This window comes from Anastrepha obliqua, chromosome 4, assembly GCF_027943255.1.
Source record: "Anastrepha obliqua isolate idAnaObli1 chromosome 4, idAnaObli1_1.0, whole genome shotgun sequence".
NCBI classification, from domain to species: domain Eukaryota; kingdom Metazoa; phylum Arthropoda; class Insecta; order Diptera; family Tephritidae; genus Anastrepha; species Anastrepha obliqua.
In genome coordinates, this window is record NC_072895.1 from 117,395,314 (window position 1) to 117,408,009 (window position 12,696).

A 12,696-nucleotide genomic window follows, 5' to 3' on the forward strand; every position below is an offset into this window, starting at 1 on the left:
GTAATTCATTAGCAGGTCATGGCTGTGTGGGTGGGTGGCTTAACCTACTTCCTACACTTTACACCACCTGGCCGCTTGCGTTGCTTCCTTATTCGCTTTCTATTCAACCTATTCAACTAAATGCTCAATGATTTACCTACATTTTTTTAATACTGTCCTGACGAGACGTATAGCTGCAAATTGTGTAGTATCTTTAATAAAAAAACAAAAGCCTGTACAGTAGCAAGAAGGGGGCTGCGTGGTTGTAGAGGAGAATTTTTATTTATTTTTTTTTAATAAAAAGTAAACAATTCGTCAGAGTGAATGGAAAAAGGTTGTGGTCGGTCAGGTCACATTGTGTCCTTTAAGCCTTCTTGGCCTGCGTTTGTGTATGTGCTAATGACAGACACCGCAAGTAGTCAATGGCACAACAATGCAAATGGCAGGCCCGCTGTCAGGCAGACGAGCCAGTGCACACACACAAACGCAACATATTATGGAACAAATGCATATAATCGGATATAAGAGCACTTTTCCCTGGCTGTTCTTTTGCGGTTACTTATTACTCATCGCTTGGCTGCCGATTGCAGTGATCAATGGTTTCTTGCATAACATCTTTGGGCACCCAATGGGCTCTTTCTGGTTGCCATTTGCAGTCAACATTTTGAGTCTGAGCCGTCACTGCTGGTTTGCCTTTTGTTTGTCATACTTTTGTTACTCCTGGCCTATTTTAGGTCTTCAATCCCGCAGTGAGAATTACAAATAAAATATATACAGAAGTACACCGGTTATGCCTTCAATTCAATTACGACAAGAGCAGTGGCTGAATGGTATTCTGTGGTAAGGGTTCATTGTGTGTATTTTTCGCACACCTGAAGAAATTCTTGCTGGTTCGCTACAGCATAAGCCATGCGAAAGGTTGGAAAGGCACTTTTATTGTCATCTTTTGAGATAGCCAAGCGGCTATTAAAACTCTACTTAATCGGAGAGCCAAGTAAATAAAGTAATGCTTAAGCTTCTAGTAAGGGGGTAATAGAAAATGAGAGCTGAGAGAATACGAGTTGGTAGGACGATGTCAGGAATCGTTCCGTGATCTTACTACAGTTGGTCTAAGAGGTTAGTTAATGAGTGGAGAGATGGGCACCGTCACGGGTCAATGCTTTGAATACTTACAAATGAGTGGATAATTCAAAGCGGGCCTTGGTAATAAGCAAGCAAAACCTTTTGGATAGCTCTTTTGTAGGACTAAAGTAAATTGGTTGAATAGCATTGATTTAAGATATATAATAATACTCATTTACAGTACACTCTCTCTTAAGCGGACATCTAAGGGACTGAAAAATTTGTCCACTAATGGGGTGATCACTTAGAGAAAAGGGCAGAAAAAGTTATTAATATGGTTAGTTATGGGATGGTTAACGTGTTATGGGAGGATTGTCCGCTCAAGAAACAATTTTTTTTTAACTCTTACCTATTTGTGGTATGCACTGAAGAAAGTTTCCGCTAACATAGGCGTCCGTTAGGAGAGGGTATACTGTACCTAAAAAAAGGTAAAAATAAAGAGTAAGAAGTTTTAAATTTGCTGCAAATGAAGAAATATTAAATATTACGATGACGTAAAAATGTACTGAACTTTCAAGTACTAAACATTTGAGTGAATGAATAAATATTAAATATTACGATGTACAAAAAAGTACGAAAGCACTTTTAAAAGTACTAAAAACCAGAAAAGGTTGAGTGTTAAAAAGGTTCAAAAATAGAATAGTACTGAAGCATCAAATGAACAAAAATCTAAACTACTAAAAGTTTGAAGTTACCAAGTACTAAAAAATAAAATACACTGCAAATTAATAAAAATTAATAATTGTTGAGGATTACGAAAACGCTAAGTACTAAAAATTAATAATTTCGAAGCTCTAAAAATATGAAAAGTAAAACAGCAAGAGTACTAAAAATTAATAATTTCAAAGTTCTAAAAATATGAAAAGTAGTGTAAATCAAAAGGCACTGAAAGTTCGAAATTTAAACGTTGCAAATTTATGAAGATTAATATGTACTAAAAACTGAAGAGTACCGAAAATTGAAAGTAGGAAAGTGCGAAAAATTAATAATTAATGAGGATTATGAAGTTCTAAAAAGTATTAAAAGCTAATATTTAAGAAGTTTTTAAAAATTTTAGAAGTGTGATACTTAAAATAAATAGTGCACGGTAACTTAAAAACTTAAGCGAAACAAGATTATGAAAATTAAAGAGTACTAAAACTAAGGAGTTCTTTAGCTTAAAAGTACGAAGGTGTGAAAAATTAAAAATTATTGAGGATTACAAAGTTCTAAAAACTATTAAAAGCTCATAATTACGAAGTTATAAAAATTTCAGATGCATTAAAAACACAAATGCACTGAAATTTAAAAACTTAAACGTTACAAGATTATGAAGATTAAAAAGTATTAAAAACTAAAGTATACTAAGACCTGAAACTACTAACAATTTAAATTCGTTAGAGATACGCCTTTAAATTTAAATTTATGTGGAAAAAATTTTAGTAATCACCAAGATAAAAGCCCTAAAAAGTACCAAAATTAGTAAATATTGAGGAATAAAAAATTCTTAAAAAATTTAAATGTACTAAAAATTTATTGTTACGCAGTTCTAAAACTTTGAAAGGTACTAAATGGAAAATGAACGACAACTTAGAAATTTAAATGTCACAAAGTTATGAAGATTGAAGAACACTAAATAAAGAGCAAGAAACTTAAAAGTACTAAAAGTTAAAAATTATTTTTCGAAGTTCTAAAAGTGCTAGAAATAAAAATAGACCGAATTTTAGAAATGTAGACAGTACAAATTTAGGAAAATTATTAAGGACTAAAACCTAGCAGTACTAAAAATTTAAATTCGTTGGAGATAAAGCCTTCAAATTTAAATTTATGTGGAAAAATTTTAGTTATCACCAAATTAAATGCCCTACAAAGTACCAAAATTAGTAATTATTGAGGAATATGAAATTCTTAAAAAATTGAAAAGCACTAAAAATTTATTTTTACGCAGTTCTAAAATTTTGAAAGGTATTAAATGGGAAAATGAACCACAAAAATTACACATTAGAAATTTAAATCTCACAAAGTTATGAAGATTGAAGAACACTAAATAAAGAGTAAGAAACTTAAAAGTACTAAAAGTTAAAAATTATTTTTCGAAGTTCTAAAAGTGTGAAAAGTATAGAAAAGTGTAAAAATGAAAGTAGACTGAATCTTAAAAATGTAAACATTGCAAATATGCGAAGATTATAAAGTACTAAAGCCTAAAACTACTAAAAATTTAAATTTATTTGAGACAAGGCACTTAAAAATTATTATTTAAGTACAAAAATTTAATACAAAAACCTTTAGAAGTATTAAAAGTTAATATTTACGAAGTTCTAAAAATTAAATGAACTAAAAATTACATATTAATGTAAAATGCTAAACATTTTAAAAGTAACAAAAATTAGTGTGTTCTAAACTTTAAATATTAAAGCGTCCAGGATTATTAAAGAATAAATTAGCTAAAGTACTAAAAACTTAAGAGTATTTAAATTTAATAAGTACTAAATGACTGGAAGATACTAAAAACTGTTGAAGTAGGTATCAATAAGTACTAAAAAGGGAATAACAACTGGTAGTTAAGTCAAATCGTGTGAAATCTTTAATTAATTCTAATCATATCATGAAAACTTAACTAAAACTATAGAGCGCAATGATTGCCACATACATTTTTCCATACCCAAATATTTAATCAAGTTAGTTGTTTCAACTGATTTTCACATTGACTACAATTTCTATAAGTTTGACCTTAGGTAGGAGTTACAATCGTAGTCAAACAAATACTTTTTTCTTCAACTACAGAGAAAACAAATAAAATGTAAAATACAAATAATACCACTTTAATGTATATTAATTTACTTGAAAATTTCGCTCCGGAAAGGATTTACATTACCATTACACACTAACTAAAGAGCAATCAAATTAGTGTTTGTGCATTGCTAGATATACATACTTCATACACACAAACTCATGCACACCGTAATTAATTAACATGGCTAAAGGTGAATAGCCGGCTCACTTAACCTCTGTGGGTGTGCGTGCGCGCCAAGCGACCGAGGTAAGATGACTGATTGAAGTGCATATCAGCTGAATATAGAATACATTGTACTTGTAAGTATGCTTACCAATATGAGCACAGTCATATGTAGGCACGTATGTATGTATGCACGTGCTCTTATGATTATGGGATATGCTACCTTTAGTGCTTTGTGTTGGTGGCGTACTCGACCAAATTATTGGCGACCATTCACTGCTATTGGCGTAGAAGACTAAGTCAAGCGCAAGCCAGCATTTGTAAGCGGTCCTAAGCGGCTTTCATGTCAGTACGCTGAGATTGGGATTGAGGTTGAGGTCAGCGCAATAGTACTTGAGTCTGGAGCCTGAAGCTGAGGTGGTCCAGGCTGTTGCTATATTTTGGCGAAATTGCCGGTTAATACGCTGGTAATTGTGTGTTGCCCATTAATGTGTAGCGCTATTGTGCGTTTATGCTCTGCTCAGACGCGGATGATGATCCCGGTGCTCATACGTATATGTGTGTATGTATGTTTGCTTATGCATTTACTACTATACTTAGGACACTGCGTGTATATTTTGCTGTGCCATTGATCAATTGTGCTATTGATTGGTGTTCTAATTAAATTAAATGCTTCCCCCAAAGATTACTCAAAGGAAGTTGGCACACGTTTGGGGAGGCAGGGTGTGAGTTTAAAAGCTTTCGGAATTATTAGGTCAATTGTTATTTTTGCCTACAAATGGCAAGAAATTAAAGCAATTACTTCAAAGGTAGTTCTAGGGGTGTACACAAATCCTAAGTTCTTATGTAAGCCTCGTTTTAAGCCACGTCTTCACTTCTGTTGCATTCGCTCTCAGTATCGTCTACATTACTCATACTCTTATGGGTAGATAAATAATCATTAATATGCGCGACAATTGAACATTTCTTGGGTCTCCAACAAAATTGCATTGTGCATAAAACTGTCGCCGTTTTATGGTAAATGTGTATTCCAAGAGCATAAATCCAGCTGATAGACTCCCGCCATCTCTAAGTTTCATCTCAAGATTAGACGAACAGCATGACTGATATGCTTACCTTGCATACATAAATATAACTAATACACCGCTTAAAGAAGACAAGAATTACAGATCACAGTAAACTGATAATGAATATAAGCCTAAAGAAGCCCGTAGTAGGCCGTCTGTGCTGCATTAGCCATAAAATCTAAGACGAGACAACGAACGATTGATATTTGCACTTTGGGCATAAGGGATGCGGTGCTGCAGCTGCCGAAAAAAGGAAATATTTGAAAATTTTCGGCAAGAAATATAAAAATAAAACACAGGAAAAAGGCAAAGTATTTAAAAAATTTGCAACGCATCTTTACAAGCGCGAGCCTGCGTAACGAATGAGCCCATTGAGTGCTTGAGTGTTTGCCAACGAGGCAGAAGCAGAAGCAGAGCATGGGTGAGCCCGAGGATAGTTGAGACTGAGGTCGAGGCTGGCCCTGTGGCTGCGACTGGTTGTTAAGGCAGACGCCAGCAAGTCACACAGCCATGCATACCTGAATGTATGTGTGTTTACACGTGTGCCTGTCTGTATGTGTGTGTATTATCGTGCTAAAAATGCAGTCATTGATTGCAATAGACCTTATTTGAGTTTTCACATTGTACATTTGCGTAAGAGCCCATAATACACACACAAGCATACTCGTACAGCAACAAATAGAAGTAATTTCTGCAAAGGTAGTGCCAAATTTCTATGAAAAACAAAAATCAAATCAAACATTTGCAGGAATTTACAGCATAGCTGAACAAAAAGGCGTTTCATGTAATTTTTTCACCGTAATTGTTTTTGTTTACTTGTTTGAGTGTGTCCGAAAAATGTCAATCACTCACTAGCTATCAGCCATAGACGCAACTATTTAAGCGGAAATTTTGCTAAAAAACCGAAATGCGAAAAAAAAGCGTTAAAACAACATTTTTTATTGATCCTTTTTAATGAATTCCCTCTGCTTATTTTTATTGCTGTTATTGCTTTGGTGCATCCTATTTGAGTTGTTCTGCATCTGCAACGCTGCCATTTGATTGCGCCATGGATAAGATCGAGCGGTGCGTGAGTGGATGCGAGTTGGTACAAGCATATGTGTGTGTGCATGTGTACCTATGCAGGTAGTTGTGTATAAATATGTAAAGGGTATTCTTTTAGATTCAGAGAATTGTTTTTATTAAATGAGTTATCAAAAAGTTTTGCTTTCTTTCATTAAATTCCTTTGCTATGGCCATTTTAAGGTGGCAATATTTTGCCTAAGTGTTTTTAGAATACATGAAAAAAGAGGTAAAATGCATATTCGAGAGAGAAATATTGTTGAAGTGCATATAGTAGAATATTACGGGAATAATTTTGTAGAAGATTTTAACCCATTAACTCTCTCATAAAAGCGTCGTTTGGGCCCTTCTTTTATATAGTGCAAATAAAGTGGCATTTTGAACGCCGCTAGAGGGTTAAAATGTTCTAGAAAGTTATTTGCCATACAATTTCACTATGGGTTTCCTCAGACAAAATCTGTGTACAAAGAATCTACAAGTCGTTACGAGGGCGCATTGTTCCGTAACTTTGGAGCAAACTGCAATACTTGGCCTAAGTGTTTTTAGAATAAATGAGAAAAGCGTTTAAATGCATATCCGGGAGAGAAATATTGTTGAGGTGCATATAGTAGAATATTACGGGAATAATTTTGTAGAAGATTTTAACCCATTAACTCTCTCATGAAAGCGTCGTTTGGGCCCTTCTTTTAGATAGTCCAAATAAAGTGGCATTTTGAACTCCGCTAGAGGGTTAAAATGTTCTAGAAAGTTATTTGCCATACAATTTCACTATGGGTTTCCTCAGACAAAATTTGTGTACAAAGAATCTACAAGTCGTTACGAGGGCGCATTGTTCCGTAACTTTGGAGCAAACTGCAAACAAAGTAAAATTGTGGTATAGAAAGTGCCATGTTTATAAAGAAACACCCCTTATAAAATCAATGAAACATTCACGCCAGAGTATCTCTAACATATAAGTACCTACAGCTAGCTGTAAGCACAGATACTATTATGCGTGCATGTAGTCGTTTTAAAAAAATTCAAAAAAATTATAAAAAAATTGCCAATCATAGCATGTTTTGGCATATCACAGCCTCCATTTTTGCTGTTGTTATTATTATTTGCTATTTTATGTTTTCTACCATGCACAAAAGCATGCGTGAGTGCAATACGAGAGAAATTCGTAAACTAATACATATTTATAGTTGCATGGAAATTGTGCATGTGTGCATATGAGCACGTGTGTATGTGCGAAATTCCATATTATCTATTCGTACGCGTTTCTATGGCAGCATTTTGCATGAGTGCGCTTTTTTTGAAGTGCAACGCAAGTAGAGCTTATTTTGTGTCATTTGTAGCCTGCTGAAAAAAAAAACGCTCTCAATTTTGGTATAGGGAAATGGAGAAAAACAGAAAATGAACAAATGTGTATGTATGTCAAAAAAAAAATAAAAAACAAGAATACACAATCAACAACAAAAACGGAGAAATCAAACAACCTCAAATCAGATTTTAAAATAGGGCACACGCATACATAAGCAAAATAACAAATGAGTATCGCATCGTGCAGATCTTCTTACACTTCGTCCTTGCTGCATAATATCATACTTACACACTTATTTGGTGCATGAGTAGAAGCACTTGGGTATATATCCTTGTGATACGTCTTAAGCAGCATCATTACTGGAGCGAAATAAAATTTGCATGAACTGTTCGAAAATGCTAAGAAATGCAAGTAATGGAGTTACAGTGGGGGTGAAAGGGTAAATTGCGAATGTGTTTTTTAATAGAGCAGCTAGTAAAGAAAGCAACCGAAAAAGTATGCAAGAAATAAATAAAAGTTTATCAAATTCGACAAGATTAAACTTTTTCTTAGATGTTTCGAAGTTAAAGCGAATAATTTGTGTCGATTTATCCTGCTTGGAACCCTACATTAACCTTAAATTTAGTCCCTTAGATTTATGCAGCATTTTGGACATGGCCTTCAATTTTTCTAAAATTTGGTTCATTTGTGTGCTTCATTATATCAAGTCAGTGCGTCGTTTTTTAAAGGTGGTTTTAAAATTAATAAAAAAGATGTTTAAAGTATTTATTAGTTAATAATATATTTCTCCTTCATTATTAATAAGGTCTTCTCAACGTTTGGGCAAATTTTTAGTACCCTGCTCAAACAATTTTTTGTTCTTGGAGCCAAAATACGCTTCGATATCCCTTTTTATAGCTTCTTTTGAGGAGTAGTTCTTGTTACTCATATGGGGTTGAAGTCCACGGAAAACGTGATAATCACAAGGTACAATATCCATACTCTCTGGATGCGGCATTAGCTCCCATCCGAGCTCGTTCAGCTTGCCTAATGCTTGCCTTGGGGTATGAGGTCTTGCTTTGCGTCTATTCACTAAAGACGGTCGATTTCTGTTAAGTGCCTCATTCAGGTTTGATAGCTGATGGGAATAATAATCAGCAATTATCGTCTGGGTTGTTTCCTGAGGTTCATAATAAACAATACCGGTCATATCCCACCAAGTAGACAGGAGAATCTTCTTGGGGTGAAGGCCATCTCTAGGGGTCGGTTCTGCTGTTTCATCTTTATCTAACCAATGGCGTTTGCGAACAATTGTAAAGGACCCATTTTTCATCACCAGTAACGATACGGTTCAAAAAACTTTCATTTTCAAGCCGTTGCAGCAGCTGAGAACACACATTCACTCTTTGCTGAAGGTTGGCGACGGAAAGTCTATGCGGAACTGTTAACTGTTCCATGCGATGAATTTAACCTCTGAGCTATCATATCGACTGTCAAATTTGGCTCAGCTTCCACGAGTTTGGAGTTAAAGACTTCAGGACGACCAGTGCGCGGGGCATCATCCACCTCGCAGTTACCACTTCGGAATTTCGAAAACCACTTTTGCGCAGTCCTTACAATCACGGTATCTTCTCCGTGAACAGTGTTTATTTCTGCAGCAGCAGTTGTTGCATTTTTACCACTGTTATAAAAAAATACAAAATATGCCTCTTACACGCGTTCGAAGATTCCATTTTATTTTTTAACAACACGAGCTTCCATCCGCGATTAAAATCTCTTGTTGAATGCACAATATATCAAAGAAAATATAAATAGTTCCATTATATTCCTCGAGTAACTTATGGACTGACCTGATATTATTGCACACAGAACAAGATTAGCTGATTCCGGTAAGCGAGGCGAAAAGCTGAGATGTACTTCTAATTATTTCTCAGAAATATTTCACTCATTCCACTTTGACCTGGACGTACCGTTACAAAAGATATACGAATAAACTGTATTACCGCAATATTTTAACCTCTTTTGACTGTCTTCCTTTTTAATTTTAATTAGTTTTTCATACAATATAAGTAATTTTACAATAATTCCTCAATACCATTACCTAATCAAAGCTTTCAACTTTGTTCAAGATTTATAAAAATTCGACAAATATTCATAAAATTTTCAAACTATTGAACAAAATTTGGGTACTCAGTTTTATAGCTGAATGAATTTTTGTATAATAAAGTGCAAGTTTGAAATGGTTCGAAATTATCGTTGATTTTTAATAATTTTTTTCGCGGAATGCCCGAAATTGATTTATATGGAAAAATGCTCAGGACTACCAGCAACGAAATTTTTTAAAAATAAATTTAATTTTTTGCACGACATCAAACTTTTACTTTATTATACTTAAATTTAATGAGCTATGTATAAAACTGCATACTTGAAATTTTTCTAATCAGTTTTTCCAACCAGATTCTGATTAAAAAAATTTTGAAAACTTGATGGATATTTGTCGAATTTTCATAAATTTTAGGCAATGTTTAGAATTTGGATTTATATGACATTTATTGTAGAATGAATTGTATTTTTATATTATAGAAAGTAAATAAAAATTAGATAGAATTAAATAAAAATGAAAAAAGTATAAAAGAGTAAAAGAAAAGTAGTGAAAACTAGTCAAAATGTTGCGGAATCATATTTTTCACGGGCTGTATTTTTCTCACTTGCGCTGCCACTCCTTCAATTAGTCTAAAATTCATGGTGAAAAAATTTTAAAAGTGAGCTCTTTCGGCAGCTGAATCAGCTGATAGGCTACATCACTTGAGATGTGCTTACAAAAAAAATGAGACTGTATTGCTAATATACGAAAAGCATCAACCAATGACACTTCGTTGTCTTCTGAACAACGACTGATTGGACGAGTGTGTGAATGAAGATTTCGGCTGGCAATAAGATTGTGTTGGTGATATATGAAAGCAAATCAAAATAGCCTTCACTCCTGTTGCTTAGTTGCTATCTCAGCAACGATTGATTGGACGAGTGTGTGAATGCATGTGAAATGATCGTGCAGAATTCGGCTGCCGAATCCCCGAGTGACGTGGAAGCCAAAGTTCCCCTCACAATTTTCTCTTTCATCATAGCTAAATAGCAAACCTGGTAATCTATCATCCTTATCTAAAATTAATTGTTGTTGTTAAATTTTTCTCTCTTGTTGTTCTTATAATTTGAGAGTAATAAATTATTAAATATTATTATTATAATAAAGAATTTCTTATTATTTTTTTTCAAATGCGCCACAGTGCTCGCTTATCAGAATAATAACTAAAAATACAAACTGAGGGCATACGCATACATATACACAAACATACCTAATTACATACACATAGCATATACATATAACTATATCATCACAGTCACGAACAAATGTACACTGGAAGTTCTTATGCTTATAAATATATACAGGAGCATATACATATATACATACATACTTACATACTGATTTATATAATTTAGCTGTGTATTATGCACTTTTTTGCCATTTACCCACCTCTCTTTGCCGATACTGAACTCATAACAGTTTTTCACAGAATTTTTCGTTTTTTCCCCATTATTTTGCGATTGCAGCAGGTGCATGGCAGAGTGCACATATGCACATACATAAATATATACAAAAATGTGTACATAGATACACGCAGAGGTTCATGCTTTGGTAAAAACGTGCCATCATTAGCTCAAATCAACGTCAGAATCGATGAGTGTACGCACGAATGCGGCAGCCAAGTGCAGCTCCATACATATCTACGCCTGCATTTGTATCCTTCATACGCATACGCATGCGAGTACTTGTTTGTGGAAAAGGTATTAGTAGTAGTGTGTAGACAAAAATCACGCAAATTGAATGGTACAGGTTTGTTCTAGTCCGTTTTATCCTTCTTAATTTTTTTTTTTTTTGTTTTTGGCAAAAAGGATGATTTATGTAGAAAAGTAACTACAGAGTCTATGTACTTAGGTGTTTCAGATAAACCCAAATGTGTTTCAGTGCTACACTTGAAGTAGAAAATAATAATTTGCCCCTAAAATGCGTTTCTCAGGGCAGCAAGTTAAAATTGTATTTCTTCTGATAGCGAGGGACTATGCGAACTATGGTTTTACTGCAGCTGATACTCAACTCTAAGGAGATCCAAGAGTTCTGAGAGCATGCTATTTGAAGACATATCAAGAATGCTAGTTTGGTTCACCAGATAGAAGCAAGGGCCCTCATATGACTGGAATTATGATGCCAATCAGCTCTCAGTGAAGGGTTTAGAGGTCTTCTCGTAAGCAGTCGAAAAGCAGAAGAGCGCAAAAGGAACAATTCTGCCATTTGACTGCGAATACTTTTGCCTTTAACTGGGGCTCAGGATGGATTTTGTTGATGGAAGTATTGTTGTGTCTCAGACTAAGCAGCTGATAGTTGATGGTTGTTATTGTCCATACACTCCCTCGGTTTTACGTTACCTGAATGACTGAATCAAGTATAAAAATGAATATTCTCCAGGAGGTCAATAGGTTATGGTCGCAGGCTAATTTGGTCGCAAATTGAATATTAAAAAGATCAGGAGAATTGCTTAACCTCTTAAGAGAGAACATCTCGAAGGTCGTGGCTTGTGCCGTGGTCATTGGCTCTTAATCAGGCACTCTTTTAGACTAGGAATATTTTTTCATGAGTACTGCAGAAGTTGTAGAGGGCGGAAGAATCAGTAAAACACCTTTTCTGTAATTATCCAGACTTAGCTCGGAGTAGATCAAGGTTGTTAAGACTTTCCGACTTTCTTACGGAACTATCCGCTGTTGGGATAAAACCTATCCTACGCTTCATAAGATAGTCTAACGGGTTCCATGAAAAATAAACAGTAAGGTTCCCGTGTTATGCAGTGGTACCACAACGGACAAAGGTGAGTTCGCTACTCTAAGCCAACTGTCACTAAAATATAACCTAACCTACCTGAATGGCACGTATTTTTATTGGTTCAAGATTTGTCATTTCGGCAGTATTCCTCGAATATCTATGAGAAAAGTTTTTTATTACTTAACAATGACATAGATTTCCATAGCTTGTTTGGACTAGCGGTTCGCTGGACATCATCTGTCGTGGAGATTTCTAAAGCGCGAAACTATTTCACTCGAAAGTAAAGGGAAGCTCATCAACTATCGTATTGCATTTATGGTAATCACCGTCATATCAGAAGAAACTGTTCAAAAGAAGCTGTTCGGAAGCCATTCAA